Source organism: Panulirus ornatus, chromosome 21 (assembly GCF_036320965.1).
Source record: "Panulirus ornatus isolate Po-2019 chromosome 21, ASM3632096v1, whole genome shotgun sequence".
NCBI classification, from domain to species: domain Eukaryota; kingdom Metazoa; phylum Arthropoda; class Malacostraca; order Decapoda; family Palinuridae; genus Panulirus; species Panulirus ornatus.
Genome location: NC_092244.1, coordinates 2,943,811 through 2,964,094, shown reverse-complemented (window position 1 = coordinate 2,964,094; position 20,284 = coordinate 2,943,811). Strand labels below are relative to the sequence as shown.

At 45.7% G+C, this 20,284-nt stretch overlaps 2 protein-coding genes across 12 annotated transcripts in view; both read left to right on the top strand.

The window, feature by feature from the left end:
- Nca (neurocalcin homolog) overlaps nt 1–20,284 on the top strand; it is a 716,194-nt gene that overhangs the window by 259,726 nt on the left and 436,184 nt on the right. The gene's annotated exons all lie outside the window — the stretch shown is intronic.
- The window catches only part of LOC139756261 (neuronal calcium sensor 2), a 409,472-nt gene that overhangs the window by 26,766 nt on the left and 362,422 nt on the right, over nt 1–20,284 (top strand). Inside the window, exon 2 of the mRNA XM_071675464.1 lies at nt 12,986–13,019. The gene's annotated coding sequence lies outside the window, so the exon portion shown is untranslated. The remainder of the gene's footprint in view (nt 1–12,985; nt 13,020–20,284) is intronic.

The window sequence follows — 20,284 nt, the reverse complement described above, 5'->3', positions numbered from 1 at the left end:
CTTGCAATGTTGTATGTTGTGTGAGGAGGGAGGGCGAGACCCTGGAGGACGGCGGTGAAGCTGTAAAGTTCTTATGATTTGTTTAGTCCGTCCCCTTTAAGTCCTGGCTTCCCTGTGCTGCTCCCTTCCCACTGCCTCCTGCCTCTGCTTCCTCCTGCCCTCCTCTTCCTGCCTCCTGCTGCTGCCTCTCCTGCTTCATGATCTTCCTGTATCTTTTGTTTTTGCTGTTGCTGTCTCTGTCATGTTATGGTCTTGCAGTGTCTTCTCTTGTAGTTACTGCCTCTACTGCTTCATGATGTGTCTTGTAGTTACTGCCTCTACTGCTTCATGATCTGTCTTGAAGTTACTGCCTCTACTGCTTCATGATCTGTCTTAAAGTTACTGCCTCTACTGCTTCGTGATCTGTCTTCTCTTGTAGTTACTGCCTCTACTGCTTCATGATCTGTCTTGTAGTTACTGCCTCTACTGATTCATGATCTGTCTTGTAGTTACTGCCTCTACTGCTTCATGATCTGTCTTGTAGTTACTGCCTCTACTGCTTCATGATCTGTCTTGTAGTTACTGCCTCTACTGCTTCATGATCTGTCTTCTCTTGTAGTTACTGCCTCTACTGATTCATGATCTGTCTTGTAGTTACTGCCTCTACTGCTTCATGATCTGTCTTGTAGTTACTGCCTCTACTGCTTCATGATCTGTCTTGTAGTTACTGCCTCTACTGCTTCATGATCTGTCTTGTAGTTACTGCCTCTACTGCTTCATGATCTGTCTTGTAGTTACTGCCTCTACTGATTTATGAATTTCCACGACTTGCTGTTCTTGCCGCTGCCTCTGCTGCTTCATGGACTGTCTTTGTTGTTTTTGTTGTTGTTGTTGTTCTTGCTGCTGCTGTCTCTAACGCTTCGCAGGTGTCCAGTTTTCGTGTTGTTGTTAGTGTATCTGTTTTCTGGTGTCTTCCCACTACCTGCCTCCCTCCCAGTGCTTTCCTCCAGTCTTCCTACCACATGCGTCTTTTCTTCCTGGCGGCCTCACGTCGTGATTGAGGAGAGACTTTTTCAATATTGGCAGTGCGGAACTAACCCCTCCCTCACAGAATGGATTACTTGTTTAGCGTAAATTTTACTTGTCAAAACCTGTGTCTTTTTATAGCGACCTGAAACCAATGTGGTGAAATCTGGAGTAAAAGGAATGGATGAAGGTGTGCATGTGTGTGTCGACCAGATGGACTTGGTTAGGATAGAATGTCTGTATCCAGGTACCGTGGTCTGTTCACACCAGTTGTTGTGGTTACCACTCTTACTAGACGTATTGTCCTCAAAAGTCGCTTTTTTTTTACAGTGACTTGCACTGTACTTTATCACTGGAAAGTTGTTGTAGCTCAGTAACAGACGAGTCACTTTTTGCCAAGTGTCCAGGTTCTGAAGAAGATTATATCGTAGTCATTTCCGTCTAATACCATAGCATTGTGTATGAGATGCAGCGAATGTAGCAGGTTTTGCATTTGCATCCTGCGGTAGAAGAGCATTTACAAATGGGATTTTCATTTACTCTCTGTTTTCAGACCATAGATGATGGGGGAAATGCAGTTTGCAACATGATTATGATTGCAATATGATGCACAGAAATGTGTACAGTACCTGCTGGTTTAGATGGTAATATGATATACGGAAATGTGTACAGTACCTGCTGGTGTAGATGGTAGTCTCTCTGATGAAGTACATGACGGGTCATGGTCCTCAGTATGCTCATAATGTTGGTGTCTCTCTCCTTCATGTGGAGGATTAGTTTCTCGTCAGACAACATATTCCTAACTTCAGAATTGTGGTGTTTGGATTACCGTAGTGACAGATGCCTTTTATGTGGTAATGATCAATTTTTATAATCTCTGCTTCAGTTTGTTTTGTAATATTAATGTTTTGGTTCTTAAACCTCTCTTTTTGTTTGATACTTTGATTTTGTGTAATGTTCTCCATAATGTTCTGCATAACGTTCTGCATAATGTTATCCAGGAGAACTATTTTCTTCTCAGTCTCCGTTGCCCTCCAGACTACCGGTGCTCCTTTCATTGCCTCTCAGCCTGGGTTCCTCCGGCTGGTTTCCACTTGTTTATGTTCTCGTTTCTGGATGGTTGCTGTAGAGAGGATTCTGGAGACGTCTTATTTCCTACCAATCGCTTTGGTTATAGTAGGGGCCCTCCTCGGCTTCCCATTCATAGGTTCTTCGACTTTGGGAGCAAGAGTCAGTCTCTCTCCCAGGTCGATGAAGGTTATAATGTGGATGTTTTTGCTGGCAAATTTAAGGCCTCTTAGCCTCTCTGTGCAGTTCAGCTTTCTTGATGCCGATATTCTCTTTGTTGCCCTCCTCAGGAACTTTTCTGTTAGTCCTTTTTTTTCTTTCATATATGCGGTACCAAACCTGCGAGGCTTATTCTAGTTTTAGCCTAATGTAGTATGTGAACAGTGTGTGTGTGTGTGTGTGTGTGTGTGTGTGTGTGTGTGTGTGTGTGTGTGTGTGTGTGTGTGTCTTACTTCTTTACCGTGGCTTCTACTCTGCTCTCCCACTCCTCTTCCTCTCCTATTTCTCTCCTGCTACTCTTTCTCTCCCTCCACTCCTCTCTCTCTCTCTCTCTCTCTCTCTCTCTCTCTCTCTCTCTCTCTCTCTCTCTCTCTCTCTCTCTCTCTCTCTCACTTTGTAGTACTACAGTAACTACTCATCTAATTTCCTCAGTCTGACACTCATTCACGACCCTACTAGTATCCTTAGTCTACTTTCCCTCTGCCTCATTTACACTGCTCGTTCACTCTTACTATTCTTTCTTCACTTGTGCCACTACTGCACTCACTGTTCATCTACTCTCACCACTTCGCTTACTTCTCGTCCACTTTCTAATCCATTCTCTTGTCCACTCTCACAGCTAGTCCATTCTCAGCATTCCTCTGCTCACCGTCCTCTAATTCTCACTAATTGTCAGCATTTGTTACTCTTGGACCACTGCTTCAGTCACGTCACCCATCCACTGGTATAGTCCCTTCATTTGCTTATCCTCCCTAGGAAAGGGTTCTTCATACTCACACTTCACACTGTATTGCACTTCACCATCACTACTTACTCTCCTTTCCTCCACTCGCATCACTTGTCTCAACTCTCAATTCCCCAGACTTATCACTTTATTTGCGCTGCTCAAGAGTCCACCATTCCTTCACCACAAGTAATGCCCCACTCTCACCAGCCTTCCACTTCATTTTACAGAGACCCAGGTCTCGTGTATGTGTTTGCTCTGCTTGTGATTATCCCGCATGGTATGCACAGTCATTTGCTGCTTGCTTTCCTTCTGTGTATTCCAAGTTATTCATACCCCATGTTATTCTGTATTTACCTGCATACTGCCTCCTGCAAGTGCTCACCTCGAGTTCTCTCCAGTAACATAACATTCATACAAAGTGACGATATACAGTTTTCACTTCAGTCCTCCATTTTCTTATTTTCTTTATCCTTTGTGGTATCTACCTCACCTCCTTCGTCATGTCTTTCCCTCACTTTTCTTCTCCTTGATTACTTTCATTTATGTCATCTTTTTCTTACATTCGCCACAGGTTTATGGGGTTTATGGTCTTTCCGTTATAGAATTGTCTTGTCTCACGGTACGTGGTGACCAGTCACTTCATGTATATATTGTAGGAGGCTCACGGGCACCTGATGATCGGGTTACATGTTCCGAATAGTTGCATGACAGTTGACAACAGTATTATGACTCTGGTGTTGGGGGCGTAATGCAACTGTTACTGATGGTCATACTGGTATGTCGTCACTGGTGTTGGCGGCACTGGTGGTAGTAGTGTGCTGGTGCTGGTGTGCTGTACAGGTGCTGACCTCTACCTTCTTAGTTCTTGTGTGGAGCCAAAATCCGTCGCTCCCGTCCCTGATCAGTCGCATTTTTCCTCCGTACTACAGAGGGCCACGTACACCCTGTCATTACTATTATCATTTTTTACCTTGTCTCCACTGGGAAGTAGTTCCCAGTTAGAGTGACAGGCTTGCGAATATTAGAGAAAAAGAAACTGAATGGAACGAGTGTTATATGTGCATCATGGCAACGGATCGAGCCGTGGGAGAGGTAGAACTCCCGGATCATTGCAAAATGTGTTTAAGGTAAGCTTCGTTATGTTTGCTAAAGTTGTCATCGAAGATTGTTGGTAGTATAGGGGTTCTGGTGTTGATAGTGCTGTCTGATGTGTCGTAATCCCTTTGTTAGCATTGGTATATGTAATGTTCTGGTTCAGGTATTGGCAAATGCTAATTTTATGGTGACATTGGTGTTAATGGGTTGGTTGTATTGTTGGCGTGCTTAGTGGTATGGTATTCCGAGTGCAGCTGGAATTCCAGCGCGTTGGTGTTACCTGTAGCGGTGTTGGTGGATGTAGAGGCACTCACTGTAGTGTAGAGGTGTTCATGTAGTTATGTTGAGGAAGGAGGCCTCCATCTTTCTGGTTGCGGTGATGTTGGTTGACTGTGGTAGTCTTGGTGGTGTGCTGGGATCGGTGTTTCTTTGTGGTGTTGGTGGCCCTTATGGAGGAGTTCGGGTGGCGTGATAGTATTAGGGTGTGGTGGTGGCATTGTTCTGGGTTGGGTTGGTGTTAAATGGAGAAGATGCCCTTCTCTTTTCTCGTGGGCGGGTGCCTGGTTAGCGATGTTGGAGTGTTGTGTTTTGACGATGGTAGTGATACACAGGTAGCGAAAGAGTGGGATGGTGATGATGTTGGGGAGGGAGAAGGTGTTCTGTTCAGCGGGAGGGAGGGAGCGAGGCAGCAAGCGGCGGGGGTGCCTGCCAGCCGCCAGCCTCCCCACCAGCGCCGCACGTCTCGTTATTGATCAGCCCTCGGGAGAGAAACACAAGAATGCCTTCCCGAGGTGCTGGCGTACGGGGGAATGTTCTCCCTCCCTCACCTGTATGGTACTTGGTCAGGGGCAGACAACGTCGCCACCATGATCACGTTGGCCTCTGAACAGCAGCGCCAACCATCCACTGATACCACAGCTCACCAGTGGTAGTGAAGGCTGTGTCCCACGAATTCCCCCTGTCATAGTGTCCTGTATGTGTATACGTAATTGTCTGTTTGCACAGGATGGGGAGACTTCCACACTCATTGAGCCTCATCTCCTGACTTTCGTTACCACTGTGTGAGTGTGTGTGTGTGTGTGTGTGTGTGTGTGTGTGTGTGTGTGTGTGTTTTCAAAAACGCACTCACGCAAATTCATGCACATACCAAGATAACACAAACTCATACTCTCGCTTATCCATGCATTAACACACGCCAGTACACACTAATATACCTAAGAGTAAAACCAAAGTACATATCAGAGGTTAAGAAACGAGGCAACATGAGTGTAAAACTCCCTCCCCAATACACAAAGAGAAACCACACACACAAATGACAAAAACAAACAGTATCGCAGCACAAGCACAAATCTATATATATATATATATATATATATATATATATATATATATATATATATATATATATATAAGTTACCGGCTTAGGTCTTATGCATACATACATAACGTGGAACATAGGCACCGTTCTGTGTTGTATACATGTATACATGATGCTCGTATGCCTGGAGGCGTTGAAGTAGGGGTGGGTGCGACATGATATCACAGTCTTCCTCAACTTTAAACAAAGGGGTAAGGTATGGAGCATTTAAAGCCTGGGCCGCTGGAGGTCATTTACGGCGGCGGGGATGTTAGCGGCCAAGGTTTACCCCACTGCTGTCCTGCTGATGGTGCTGTGCGCCCTGGTTGAGCCGGGGACCGGCCAGGAGGTGTTGAAAGATTAAAAATGAACGTAATGTTTAGTCCTGTGAGAGAGGAAGAGTGTGAAGGGAATAAGGAATAAAGGAGTAAGTGAGGAAGACAAAGGAGCATCTCGTTAAGTTAGTATAAAGGGGACGGAGTGCCGACAAAGAAGACCTCCCAGTGATATTACCAGAGGAGCCTTGCCAGGTGCGGGACTACTGGCACGGCCACACTCTCCACGCCTCGAGATGCTCCTATGAAGCAACCACACACCTCACCACCCACTCCAAAAGCAACGTAGGGAAGAACAGAATAATGTATGGAGCCAGAGAGGAGCTGTCTGTCGTGTGTGGGAATAGTGAGGCAGCAGCAGCAGTCACAGAATCGATAACGGAGAGTTAACTCTGGGAATGTCTGATGAACTGCTGAAACTTGACTGGAAATAACAAAGGAAACCACAGGATAGACACTGATCTTCATAGAGATAAGGCAGAGGTTGTAGGGAGTTACCTAATACTGTGTCCGAGTCACTGTATGTGTGTTTGCACTGAGTCGTTGTTTTTAGATAACCAGGCCCATAGCCTAGCACGGGTTCCTCTCTGTAGACGGCCCGTCTCCAGCTTACTCCATTGCAGTGACTCAGTTGATGTGCCAGAAACAGTGTTGTTGTGGTGTGTGTGTGTGTTGTGTGTGTGTGTGTGTGTGAGCCATGAGCGGTGTTGACAGTGCACCAACTCAGTAAAACATGGTGTATGTATACTAGCCTACCCGCCACCCTTCCCGTTGTCCTTTGTCCCTGTGTTTGTATGTTCTGCTGTTTAGTTTAACTCAGAGAATGTTGGAAACTGAAGCTCTCCTTTGTGGAGGCTCCATGTGGGTGAGGGGAGTAGAGGGTTAGTTGCAAGGGCAGCTGGGAGGGAGGCTGCGCTCCGAGGTACAGAGATGACCGGAGGCTGGGCTCTGAGACGCAGAGAAAGGACTGGAGACTAGGTGGAGCTGGGCGGAGATAGAGAGGAGGCGGAAGAAATGGTAGTAAGAATGAAAGACACGTCGACAGTTAGGAGGTGAGGGTGATGAAGGTGACGGGATGGTTGGCAGCAAGGCTGAGGAAACGCTAGTAAGGTTGTAGGTGTGACGGAGATGTCTGGAAGGTTTGGTGCGAGAGTGAGAGAGACGATGGAAGATGATACAGGAAGAGATGACTGTAACTTGAGGGAGACATGACGAGTTTGGACAGTAAGACTGGGAGACACGAGAGTATGGCATGGCATGGTAGGGTAGGGTAGGATTGGCATAGAGAGACGAGCTTAAGTAGGATAATTTACTGAGCCAACACTGTTACTGATGACTGGAAATGGATGATTACCAGTGAGGATGAGAGAGATAATAGGGCCAGTACTTGTTGTAAAGGAAAACAAAGGAAGTGTAAGCAGTGGGTTCTGGAGACGAGGGAAAGGTTGGCAGAAACTGAAAGAGATGAGGATGATAAACTGAGGCAACCGAGGTGAGTGTAGCCACTTTGACTTACGGTGGCGGCAAGAGGGTGAGCAGTGAGGCTGAGAGAGACGAGGGGAGGAGGGTGGGCAGTCAGACTGAGGGATAGGTTAACTTTTGAATATTAAGTAGATCCCGCCTATAAAGGGAAGGTCAGACCGAGTTAAGATAGGGAGGAGGGAGGATTGGCTTGGTCAGAGGTTTTGTTGTGGTTGTTTATTGTCAGTCTTTAGGAAGAGAATTGTTAGAATTTATTTCTCTTTTAAGAAGATAGATAAGCATTACGAATATTTTGTAGATATGGAAATGAATCTTTTGGTAGACTACATACTTCTGATACGCTGGTGTTTGAAATAGGTCGTGACAGTAGCCGAGTGTTGTGGGCAGAGAGTGTAGTGTGGTAGTGATGGCGGAGTCGTGGAGGAGTAAATGTAGGATGAGTGATAGTCGAGTGGTGGGTGCCAGAGTGAGGGTGGTGGAGGAGGGGAGGCGATGAGTATTGGACTGACAGAGGAGAGCGACGCGTCGTGTAAGTGGAGACTGGGTATTAGGGTAAGTGTGGAGGTTTGGATAGTATATTAAGAGGAAGTACATATAATGGTAGAGGGACTCATGTTAGTGAAGAAAGGGTGCCAGAGTGATGTAGGGATGAGAACATCGGGGATAATGCAGGGAGAGAGAGAGAGAGAGAGAGAGAGAGAGAGAGAGAGAGAGAGAGAGAGAGAGAGAGAGAGAGAGAATAATGTTTGCTGATATAACCAGGCTTGGCAGGCGAAGTTTACAAATTAAGATGTATACAAAGATCACTAACATCTATCATTAACTTTGTCAAAAGTAAAAGGTATTGGCAGCGATTTTGCCTGAAATCGCCCAGTTTTTAGGTACGAGAACACAGACAAGAAATATGTATCATAGTTTAAACATGATAAACCTTAGAAAGCTTGGGTTACCATGTCCATGATAAACGCTTTCTTTTGGCACGAAACATAGAAGCACTCTGTGTAATAACACCACAAGTATCAGGACGTGATCTAGGTACACCCAGAGCAAGTAGCAGTAATATCCCAAGCATGAAACACTTTACTCCGTACCTGCAAGTTTTTTGTTTTTATTTCTTGGCGTTGGAGGCTCCAGTCACGGGCAAACGTCCACATCAAGGCCGGTCCTTGATTGAAATATAGAGGGGATTATGAAAGGGAGAAACGGAAAGTATTTACTTAGGAAAAGTATTTATGAAAGACAAGGAAAGTATTTACGAATTTTGGTGGTATTATAAACATTATGGATATGACGATATGCGCTCAGAAATACACTACTTGTTTAGAAAGTTTATCTGATCAGTCAGGTTGTAAAGGATATGTTGACCGGGGGGCCACAACCTCAAACAGCCTGACTGATCAAAGGCGCAAGTGTTGCTTGGTCCCAGGCCAAGATGTGGAGATAAGACGAAAATCAACATAAGGTAGGCCTAAACCCAGGCTAGGTTTTTAGAGTTGTAGATTGTAGTGTAGACATTGAAGGAGGAACTGTTGGGTAGTTGTTATGTTTGGATGCAGGTAGGGAAAGTAGAGTTGTGTATGTTGAGGTAGAGTGACGTACTGGTAGATATTGTTCTAGTTATTCACGTGATGTGGCGTTAGCAAGACACTACGGGCGCACCACAAGCCTGAGTGGGTAGTTGTAGAACTGTCCGTGAATACGAGGCAAGTAACAGAGATGGATTAAGGGCCCCTTGTTTTCAGTATACAGATAGAAGGCATATAGATAGACACTGGAGCGGTGTATATCACAAGTACAGAGGAAGGCTGTATTCGTTACGTTGACACAAACGTTATAGAGAATATTCAGCACACATATATATGGACAGGTGAGCAGTAAAAGGCATATCACAGAGGTTGATTAATAAACATGTTTATAAGTGATAGGAGAGTACGTAATTCAAGTTACATAGTATTATAGGTATAGTCATGCCCATGAATGAAATTCATAGGCCTGCGAAGCCCGGGTTTGCTCTCAAGTACGTCATTACGAGTGAAAGATTGATCAATTTTATGAATAATGAGACCCGGAGGTGGAGAGTGGTGTGTGGATGGAGGTAAAAAGAGTAGCTTTAAAGGGAAGGGAGCCCAAGACTCTTCAACACCTTGCCACCTACCATCAGAAACAGCATAGGATGCACGGTAGAGAAGTTCAAGATTGTATTGACAAATACCTGCAAAGTGTACCTGACCATCGAGGCTGTGGGGTTTGTGTGGGCCTGAGGGCTGCAGCTTGGTCGACAACGACCCAGTCCAGCAGCCTGGGCCCAGCCTGGACCGAGAGGTCTCCACGAGGTCCAAATCAAGAGAGGTAAAGTGTTCGGTGCAAGAAAAGAAAGTAAGTGTTGATGTGGAGGTAGAAAGATGACTGTCGGGGTGAAGTAAACGAAGTAATGTAGGGGAGGAAACAGAGAGTAGGGTATAGGTGGAGGTAGATAGTTGAGCGAGGTGTAGGAGAATGTGTGGCGACGACCACGGTGATCAGTGTCAAGTCTGGTAGTGGTGTTGAATTATGAACTTGTTTAACCGTTGGTATACGATGCTACGACTTCGGGTTATAATGGTCAGGTCTTTAATGTGAACGTCAAGAGTTATTTCAAACGTCAGGTCATCAGGGATCGTATCGTCGGTCTCAATGGGTTGACTTACTGTTGAAGTTTTGCCTCAGTTCTGCTGGTGGATAATAACCTTGTAGGACTTCACATGAGTGGCATATTTGTGTTCGTGGTTGGTGTTTATGTGAATGTCGTCAGAGGTCATGATGACAGTTCTGGTTAGGTATGTTTTCCTTAGGGATGACGTCATCTGGTTTTTGTACCCTGATGAGATCGGTACCATGAAACCTGAATTTATTTAACTCTGTTTAATCTTGGTTTGTCACCGACAGCGAGCTGGCCGGCTTGTGTGGAGCCACCGGCGTATGCTGCTCACTGACTGCTTTGTTCATGTTCAACTTTGCCCTTAGTTTTGAGTGTACGTGCTTGTGTGTCTGGTATCTCGCCAGGACAACCCAACACGAAGTACGGAGCTTACCCCACGCAACGCAGTGGTTACCAGTTGTTAGACCTCCCTGAACTGTGGAGTGTTGTGAATCTAATGCATGTTTCTCACTACTGGTAAACTTCGTATTGACCAAGACCATGATGTCCAACTTGGATGCATGGTGCGGTAATGTTCTGGAATGGATAAGCATATACAACATACAGTTGTAACCCTGTAACTCCCACGAACCAGCAGAGACAAGGTGATCTCCCACTGATGGGTTGTGTGGGGCATTCGATCGAAACCAAAAACTATGGAATAAACTCACAGAAAGGATATTCTCATCTCCATCTTCTCTCTCTCTCTCTCTCTCTCTCTCTCTCTCTCTCTCTCTCTCTCTCTCTCTCTCTCTCTCTCTCTCTCTCTCTCTCTCTCTCTCTCAGCGGGAGGGCAGAGCTGTATAGTAGTGTTTGCTGTAGTCGTCCTTTTCAACCTCCAGCTTCTGAATCCCTGGACGACGCTTCTCCCGCGGGACAGCCATCAGTATCTGCCATAAAGTTGTTCTGTATAGAGTTGTAGTGGGCTGGGTGGGGAGAGTCATGTTGTAGTGGGCTGGGTGGGGAGAGTCATGTTGTAGTGGGCTGGGTGGGGGGAGTCATGTTGTAGTGGGCTGGGTGGGGAGAGTCATGTTGTAGTAGGTGTGTGTACAGTGGGAGGAAGTCATGACTGGCCTGGTGTGTGTGGACCTGACTCGCCCGTGAAGACGTGCCGTAGCCATGTGTTTGTGGAGGAGGTCCTGGTTTATTCAGCCCGTGTTGACTGTGTGAAAGAAGTACATTTTGTAAGTTTCTAAGCCGCACCGACTTCTGCCTGCGGGGGGGTTGTATGCTGTTTGAGGCGAGTTGCAGCCTTATGTTGTAACGGTACAGAGGCGGAAGTCATCGTGTCTCTTATGTTTACTGCTGTATGGATTTTTCTTTCTCTCCGTTTTTCTGCTGCAAAGGAGCCGGGTCTCGAGCCGGGTCTCCAAGCACTAGCAGGAGCCCCATTGAAAAGTTCACCGAGTTGACCCCTTGCAGAGCTGGCAACTCCCAAGTTTACGTTGTCATTAAGCCAGTTGCCACAAAGCTTTCTCACTTTTTTTCATGTTTGTGTTGTGTGCAGAGTAGAGGCGTGGGTGGAGGTTACAAGAGTCGTCAGAAGCGGTGGTCTAGGTTCGTCACTAGGTGTAACTGAGTCACTGATTGACTTGTGGTGGTTTCATAGGTGTGTGTGTGTGTGTGTGTGTGTGTGTGTGTGTGTGTGTGTGTACTGGGTGGCCTTATAGTTGTGTATGCACTAGATGGCCTCATAGGTATGTTTGTGTACTGGGTGTAGTGTGTTGGTGTACATAGTGGCCTTCTGTTGTATAATCGGTTTACTTGGTAGCTTCAGTGTTGTATTGTGGGTTTACTTGATGGCCTCTGTGTTGTGTTGTGGGTTTACTTGAACAAGCAGTAAGGCATTGAAAATTATCCTTAGGTTAGAGACTTTTCTTTGGTCTTACGAGACTATCCACTGTGTTATGCTCCAGAATAATCAACTCTAAGGTTCCACACTTGGTCAGAATTGGTTGGGTTTAACGCAGAGTTAGGTTGTAGTGTTGCCAGGCTCTTGGTTGTCATCACTCTGGTGTGGCCATCATCAGGTTGTCATCACTCTGGTGTGGCCATCATCAGGTTGTCATCACTCTGGTGTGGCCATCATCAGGTTGTCATCACTCTGGTGTGGCCATCATCAGGTTGTCATCACTCTGGTGTGGCCATCATCAGGTTGTCATCACTCTGGTGTGGCCATCATCAGGTTGTCATCACTCTGGTGTGGCCATCATCAGGTTGTCATCACTCTGGTGTGGCCATCACCAGGTTGTCATCACTCTGGTGTGGCCATCATCAGGTTGTCATCACTCTGGTGTGGCCATCGTCAGGTTGTCATCACTCTGGTGTGGCCATCGTCAGGTTGTCATCACTCTGGTGTGGCCATCGTCAGGTTGTCATCACTCTGGTGTGGCCATCACCAGGTTGTCATCACTCTGGTGTGGCCATCATCAGGTTGTCATCACTCTGGTGTGGCCATCATCAGGTTGTCATCACTCTGGTGTGGCCATCACCAGGTTGTCATCACTCTGGTGTGGCCATCGTCAGGTTGTCATCACTCTGGTGTGGCCATCATCAGGTTGTCATCACTCTGGTGTGGCCATCATCAGGTTGTCATCACTCTGGTGTGGCCATCATCAGGAATAGCGTTGATACTGTAGCTAAAAGATTTGTTGATATCACTATTTTCTGCTGCTTTTTGATCTGTATTTTTTCTGTTTTTCACGTCTGTATTTTCCCATTTTTCTCGTGTTTTTGTGACATTTTCACAATGTGACACGCGCGCCTCACTCGGTGGCGCTAACCTTCCCGTGATGTCAGGCTGAACTGTGCTGAGGGTCAAGTCATCTTCCTTCTGACACACACATATCAAGGCCCACCTAAGACAAAGTCGTGAAATCTGTGATATAACAGTTCCGTTGTCGTGAGAATATGGTAGAGTGTTGTATTAACACAGTTTACTTCACTATTGTGTGCATTGCAATCGGACATTTTACCCTGAAAATGTGTATTTTGCGTCAATAATTTTTCTCTTGTTTCAGATGGCCAGTTGAGCTTGATCAACGTCCATTAAAGGTAAGTTTGTTTACGACTGTACCATGCATGCCTCAGGGTTCGTTGGTATTTGAACAAGTCTTAAGTCCATGTTGTGACCACCCTAGTCCTTGTTTTTTTTTATATATCTGCTGAGTTATATGTAAGGAAAATAATGCTGCGTTACCAGGAGGGCGCCAGCCGAGCTCCAGGTAACACATGGACGGAACAACTCCAGTGTTCGTACTTTTAACTGACTGAACTCAACAGTTCCAATCTCTTGGCTGTACAAGAAGCAAAACACATGTTCCATATTGAGGAACATGAGTCCCGCATGGAATTAGTGTAAGAAGGAAAGAAGAGGTCGTGGAGTTGACGTAACTCCCTCTCCATGAGAGAGAGGGCCCCACGAGTGTACAACTCCCTCCCTGTACTGTACAAGAGATGGGCACCCACGGGTGTAGAGCGTTGTCACGTTACCGTACGAACAAGTCATGATACACACACAGTCAGACACGTGCACCGTGACATATAATACGTCATATCCTGGTATAGTAAGTCCTGGCTAACCTACAGTAATATTTCATGTATTTGTTGACGTATATTTTTCACACTAGGTTTAAAGAATATCGTTTCCGAACTGAATCCATTTGTATTCAAAAACATGAAAAATATTAAAGTCCTTAATTTCGGTGAATTAGAGCGATAGAGATTTTGTTTATACTGTATTTTGTTGTATCGGTGGAGGGTGGGTGCAGCTGTGTGGCTCATGTTGGTTGCTGCAACGACGATTTAGTTACAGTTAATTATCTTCCCCACAATCTGGCATTTGTCTCCATCACACACAGAGTATATGTATATATATATATATATATATATATATATATATATATATATATATATATATATATATATATAATGTGTGTGTGTGTGTGTGTGTGTGTGTGTTTGTATTGCAGGAATTTAGTGCTTCGTTTGTATTAGTTGTGTGTGGAGGTTGAGTGTGTGCCTGGGAGTGTTGAGGTAGTGGTCGCGCCATTAAGGCCAGAGTGAGACGCTGAGTCTAAACTGCAGTGATCCATGTCTGATCATTTGTGTAGACGTGGTGGAGGCTGTTGAGGTACTTATGTATGAGGGCGCGGCCTGAACCCTGAGTGGGACTGAGATATATCTGGGGACAAGATCATTAGAGCTACTGTAGAGCATCCTCGTCTGCTACACCCGCAGCACCACCGTCAGCCAGGACCTCCCTCACAAGGTTGATAGTAGTAGTCATAGTACGTAGGTGTAGTAGTCACCACCCGGTACACCATTACTATTTCCCTGTGTACCATCTTCTCGAGTTCTTTTTCCGGTAAACTGAAAACATACGATTTGGTAAAACGTTTTTATTGGAGAAACACCGAAAAAATTAGGGAAAATATGCCTGAAACCGGCTGTCCCCACCAGAAGAAGCAGGTCACTCTCCCCTGTCAGGAGGTAGACGTACACCGTCGGCGGTCGTTGAAGCAGTTTGAAGCCACAGCTGGGCATATGGTTGGGAAAGACGATATGTTTACATTAAGAGTCCCATCTGCGTCTACCTCCCGCGTAACGCTCCTCCTCCTCCTCCTCCTCCTCCTCTCGCTCATTAACTTGATAAGTGTAATAGACTATTCTTCTTCATATCGGTGCTGTGTTCTAGGTTCACGAAGACTGATAAAATGTTAAATTTAGTTCCCGCCCTTCCAGAGCTTCCAGGGTCTTCAGAGTGAAGTATGAATGTTTCTTCTTTGCACTCGTACGAGAAACGTGTGGAGTGTTTGCAGATGTTCTTAACAGTCTTGATGTGTAAGGCATTCCATGTGAGCTCTGAGTACTTTGCAAGTTTTCCAATCCAGTTGTGTCAGTCTTGATATGTTACCGGAGCACATCTTAATATTCTAGTCTGGAGAACATGAAAGGCCTCGAAGTCATGGTCGGCTTTGCCTTCATCGTTGTGAAGGTTCGCATTAATCCAACTTTTCATCGGCTCTAAGATGCAGCACTTACTTTGTTGTGGTGGCTGAAGGTAACGTTATCAAACATAGTCATTCCTGGATCTTTGACTAATATGTATAGTGGATGACGAATGGTCTGTGGGAAGTTTATGATGGTGTCTTAGTTCTGCAAGTGGGAAAGAAAAGAAGGAAACAGCGTGGTTCATCTGTCGTTAGTGAAGTCGAGGCTTTAAAAGTTTAACATTAAGGAACTTTTTATACCGGCTTTTCATTTTCGTTAAAAGAAAAAGAATAAGGAAAATGTCCATCATATGAATTAGAGGCAGGAGGGGGAGCGCGTGGAAATGAAATATGTGCATATATTAGCATGACGTTTTATGGAGGGACAGGTCATTCAGATGGGTAGCAGCTGCACGTAATACTGGAGTACGAGGTAATAATCTCCTAGAATGACTTAATGTGGCAGAAGAAGACTTCACCGTGACAGAGAAGTGTGCCTGGTACGCCTGATGGCCTACATGCTGAAGTCTGTGGAATGATTTTTTCCAAATCTTCCTTTGTAATCACTACTTCATCTTACCACCCAAGTGCGAGGGAGAAGCTTGCAACGTCTGTGCTGTGTACCGGAGAGGATGTGTCGCGACGGTGTAGCGTTTACCTCGCTGAGTTAGAACCCATTGGCTGTGGGTTGATCCCCTGCTTGGCCAGTGTGTGCACGTCTTGTACTCTTCATGGTTTCTTCGGTCGTTAGATGAATTGACACCAATCTATGGGGTAAAGTACCACAGATGGGGCTGGCCCAGCCACCTTACAGCCCATTACTTAGTGGGGATTTCGTTCCGAGGGGAAACCCATGTTGTCACGAGGGGCTGCTCTCCTACCCGCCAGACGTTGGAAGGTGATAATGTTACTCTCATTGTAGTATGGTGTGGTAGGTCTCCTATAGTGTTACTCTCATTTATTATAGTATGGTGTGGCAAGTCTCCTACCACTGGCCAGGTCTGCTGCTGCTGCACACTACGTGGGGAACAGAGAGTGTCGGGCAGCAGCGAGGCTATCAGTTACTGGACGTGTCAGACTGCGGTGTTACCAGACGATGGATTGAAGAGTTGTGCAGCGAGGCTGGTGTAAACCCCCACGAACGGGAGTAAGAAAAGTAAAGTGGTTTATTCTTGAGGAAAATGACGATAGGGGAAAGATGATTAAAGCCCCGGTTAAGATCGCTGATGGGTGGGGTACAACATGGTCTTGACTGGATCTCTGATGCATGTATGACGACAGACAAACACGAGATAAAGATGGGGCTGGAAGCGTGGAGTCGAGTTTCAGCAGAGAGGCAAGTTGGCTGGCACTTTAGCGAGGAGTGGCGAAGGAAGGAGTAATCTGATGAATATATGCAAAGAGAAGCAGGTGAAGGGGTGGAAGCGACAGACGAAGAGGGAGGGGAACGAGGAGAAATGCCAGGGACTTGCGAGGTGGAATGAGATAGATGGTAGTGTTGTGTGAAGATGAGGAATACGAGGAATTGTTGATAGATGGAAACAGGGACAGTGTATGTAGATGGGGGATACCTTAAGAAAGAAGAATGAAGTTTATAGGGGATAGCTGGCGCGAGTGAGAAGGATAATGATAGAGAGAGAGGATGGAAGCTTTATGGTGTGGGTGAGTATGCTGCCAGAAGGTGGGTGGAGTGCTTGAAGGTTTTGTCAGATACAAAAAATTAAAGAAACGTTAAGCTTAGAGTTAGAAAGTTAAGTGGTCGGTGTAACTGAATTTGGAAACGAGAAGACTGAATATTAAATGCTGGGTTTATGAATTAATTTACATTCTCTCTCGTGAGGAAAACAAGTGGGGTGACAGATGGCTGCAGGAGAGTGTAATGTTGGAGAACAAATGGCTAGATCAGTAATGTTGGAGATGAACGTAAGATTGCTGGAGGCGATGGTGGAAGTGCAGGATTGTTTCATCGGCTGAAGGGAAGCGGCTTAAAGGTTTAAGCTAATGGAACCCTCAGGCTGGCTCCTTCCCTCTGCTGGAGGTTCATGATTACCATCCATACACACCCGTGCCTCACTTGGTCATAGCACTGCCTTGTGTACTGGCTACCCTCCTCGTAATTATCTGTACGACTCAGTTTTTCACATTTGACTCAGTAGTTTGTATCAATTGTTGTAATTCATGTCTTTTTACATAATTACTTTCTTGGCAGATAGCCATGTTCATTTGCATTTAGATACGATACTATATACATTCTCAACACATTGACACACACTTGCTCAGTGCCAGGGGAAGTAGAGAATGTCTATATGTTTTTGGTTTCATGGCACAGAACTTCACCATTAAATCACATTAATTACAAACTCGACCCCATTATTCCTCTCGCATATTAGCTACAAAATATTTCTCCCGTCTTCTGCATTTGTCAGCGTTCCGAGAATCAGGTGCTCTGAGCTTATAGAATACCCTTCTAAATGTTTACTGACTGAGACTGATAAAATTTTTGTAGCCTCCACGAACACTCACGTGAGACTACTTCGACAGTGATGACTGGAGCCCAAGTTACATGCTAGATACGTTAGTGTGACAGGAGAGGAGTAAGAATGGATGGAGTAATTAATTTGTACATTATAAACTGACACATATCACGAGAACCACTTTACTGCTGCAGTTTATACAGTGGAAATGTTTGTTATCAAGGTGGGGATCATTAGTTTGGTAATTGCGTTAATGTAGCAACCACTGTACACAAGATCATACGAATTTTTAGAACAATCATTGGATGTAGAACCTGCCTTCTTACATACGATACCTAGCATTAGACATTATCTCCCCAGGGGTTGTCAACCCACCACACAGCGAGCGTGGGGTTGGCTGCAGAACCAACGATGTTGCCAAAATCTGCATCGTAAGTCGTCCAGGTGAACAGCTGCACGAAGGGATTGTGACTACACTGTGATTTTTACAATTAATGTGGCAATTGATATGTTGCATCACCATTACGAATGCTCTGTACCCAGCAATCACTACTAAACCACCACAGCACAAAAAACTCCAACATGGAGAGGAACTCACACAAATTTAGATTGAATTGTGGAAGTGAAGGTTGTGGTAAAGTGGGTAGAGCTCTTGATTGATAGAACACGAATTGAATATGGGAGATGGTTCACCGCAAAAGCAAATTCAATCATGCGCTTGACACAACAGTGAGAAAGAAAAGCGAGAGATCGAGATCAGAACAAGGAGGACGCTTCCTTTCTTGGAAGAGGTTGGGGGAGCAGATCGCCTGAGAAAGCCATAGGCTATAAAGAATGCGTTGCCTATGAACTCAGTAATATCATAAGGTCCAAGAGTGCAATAAGTAAACAAGTGGTGCTCCATAGGGTTTAAATCATTACCAACAATCATTAGAAACGCTAAGGAATCTTCAATGGAAAGTTGACAAAGGTCTGGTTAAGTACCTTTTAAGAATACCAGACCAGCCAGGATGTGGTAGACCAGTAGGCCAGCGGGCTCGGCCTCTAACAAGCTAACCGAGCAAAGCAGCAGGGTGACAGCTTGGCCAGAATCGAGTATGATATGGTATATGATACGTTATACTGTACCTACCGTACATGTATGTTGCAACCATCCACTTTACCTGCTGACCTTATCTAGTGTCATTACTGCCCCTACTAATAAGCCTTCCCATCCCTCTCTGTATCTCGCCACTTTCCCTCTTGATTATACTAAACGTCGCTCTTGCTCCTGCCCACTATCCTTGATGCTACGCACCATCACTTCTATCCTCTATACCATCCTTTCTGCTCTAACACATCCTCGGCCTACCTCCTCGTCATGAGCCCCATACTTCTACCCCTGTCCTGCCTAGTCTCCAGCGGGGAGAGGCGACGTCGTGTAGGGTGAAGGTGAGCGGCTGTTCATACCGTGGTAACTGCCAATATATCGTGGTAATCTGGTCGGCCTGGGTAACTGCTCACTCGGCAGGATAATTAAAATCTCGCCTCATTGTACCTTAAGCTGTAAACAGGTGAGCCAGGCCGCTCCGGTGCTGTCGTCGTCCCGCGCCTCCGCTGAGGTGATGACAACGGTGGTAACTTGGTGATGGAGAGGATGGTTGTACTTGGGGTGAAGGTGATGATGATGACTCTGCTGGTGGTGATAACGTTGGTAATAATGACGGTGGTGATGGCGACGGTGGCAACGTTAACGTCCAGCTATGGTAGTGAGGGTGGAGATGTGTTGGAGGTGGTTGTGTCAGTACTCAGGAAGAACACATGTTAACGGTGCCCTTGTGGTGGAGGTGTGGTGCTGTTGGTGGTGGTGGTGAACTGACACGTAGCAGACTCATGATATAGTGACGCTGGGTCAGGCTGGCCTCCCGCCACGCTGATGGCACTAAACACTATCGCCTCCCCGTTCCCTGGATTTTATTGGATGCTTCTTATATTGCCTCATAAAACTCTGGCATTACCTGTATTATCATGTCACTATTGATCCCGGGTCAGAGAGGGTCGGGGAATGGACCTAACGGAGCCAACTTCCACACTCTCTGTCTTGTCCCCTGAGCCGTAATCTCTTCCATTAATCCTCACTCCTTACCATAATCAATGACTCTCAAGGTATCTTAATTCTTGCCTCTCTCTATCACCCCTACATCTTGGCATGGTGTGTTCATTACACTCTTCTCACATCTTCCACCCTTCTCTTACCACCTCCTTAACTTGACTTCTATCGTCATTACATCTTTCTTTACTTCATCCCATGCCTTTTGTGACCACATAATCTATCCTAGTTTCCCTTTCATTCCTTTTCTCGTTGTTCTCTAGTTGTCTTGTGTCACATTCCTGGTCTTGTCTGACCGTTTCTTTCCCGTCTTACACTCATTTCTGTATTGTCTTTCCCGTCCGTCTTCTCTGGTCTTGCCTTTAACCCCTGAGAGCACTGTGTCTCGTCTCATGACCTAAGCCAGGACTTTACCTTACCCCAGTGATACTTATCTTGCCACAAACAATATTATTACCCTCACCCCTTATCTTGTGTGACCCCTGTTCTGCTCATGTCTTGCGCTCACCTCTTCTTTTGTCTTACTTTTCTTCTGGCTCTTGCCTTCCTCTTACCCGCTTCCTTGTTGTACATCTGTTTTGTGCGTCCCTCACTTCTGCACCCTTATCTGATCTTTACCCTTTCTCCTTCCCCTGTCCCTCTTATCTTAACCTCACTCATGCAACGTGAACGTCGAGTCAAATATAGAGAAGTGAAGTAGCAGTCCACAGTCGCACCAGCCCACGCCGGAGAGGCCTTGAACACAAGTTTGAGAAGGTTGCTCAG